Genomic DNA, 1,045 nt, shown 5'->3' on the forward strand with positions numbered 1-1,045 from the left:
CTTATTAGTCAACAGAGCCAAATATCAACAGTACAACGATTGAAATTTCTTTTGAGAGCCAAATTTTTTAAACTTAAACTATATAGGTAGGTACATTCCTTATCGAGGTAGCTCCCACATGTGTTATTTTGTGAAAGAGCCACACTCAAGGGGCCAAGGAGCCATATGTGGCTGGTGAGCCACAGTTTTCCGACCAGGGCCATATCCCAACCCCTCAAACACATGCACAATTTCTTCTGTCATTAGTGTGGTACATTTATTATAATTAATGAGCCAATATTGGTATAATATTGTTAACTAAAGTCCCTAGTGTACATTAGGTTTCAGTCTTGGTGTTATACAGTTCTATGGGTTTTGACAAATGCATGATATCATGTGTCCATCATTATATTCATATAGAATAGCTTCACTGCCCCCCAAAGTGCCGTGTGTTCCACCTCTTCCTCCCTTTTCCCCTCCCTACTTCCCTTGAATCCCTGGCAATTATTGATCTTTTTACTGTCTCTGTAGTTTTATCTTTTTCAGACTGTTATGTGGTTAGCACCATATAGTATACAGCCTTTTCAGACTGGCTCCTTTCACTTGGCAATGGACATTTAAGTTTCCTTTGTGTCTTTTTATGGCTCAATCATTTATTTTTATTGTAGAATAATGCTCCTCCCCTTTATGGATATACCAGTTTGTTTATACATGTACCTATCAGGGGACAGTTTGTTTGCCTCCAATTTTTGGCAAGTATGCATTTGTGAGCTGTTCACTTTTTAGACTAAAAAAGCAGAGTCTGAAGGAGTCTTTTAGACCCCCACCATGGAATTTTAATATCCCAGATATTCTGTGTATCTGTTAATGTGCTGTGGCCCTTTTCAGGGCCATCAGATATTTTAATAGCTAAATTTTTTTCATCTTCCAAGGACCATCTTTAAGGTGATGTTATAGACCCCTATAACTTCAGGAGCTTAGTCATTGTGTTAATATTTCCAGGTAGCAGCGGAGGGGGGAAGGGCCAAAAGACTCCACCTTTCTGTTGAGCCAGTCACATATAAGC

Source organism: Saccopteryx bilineata, chromosome 10 (genome assembly GCF_036850765.1).
Source record: "Saccopteryx bilineata isolate mSacBil1 chromosome 10, mSacBil1_pri_phased_curated, whole genome shotgun sequence".
NCBI classification, from domain to species: Eukaryota; Metazoa; Chordata; class Mammalia; order Chiroptera; family Emballonuridae; genus Saccopteryx; species Saccopteryx bilineata.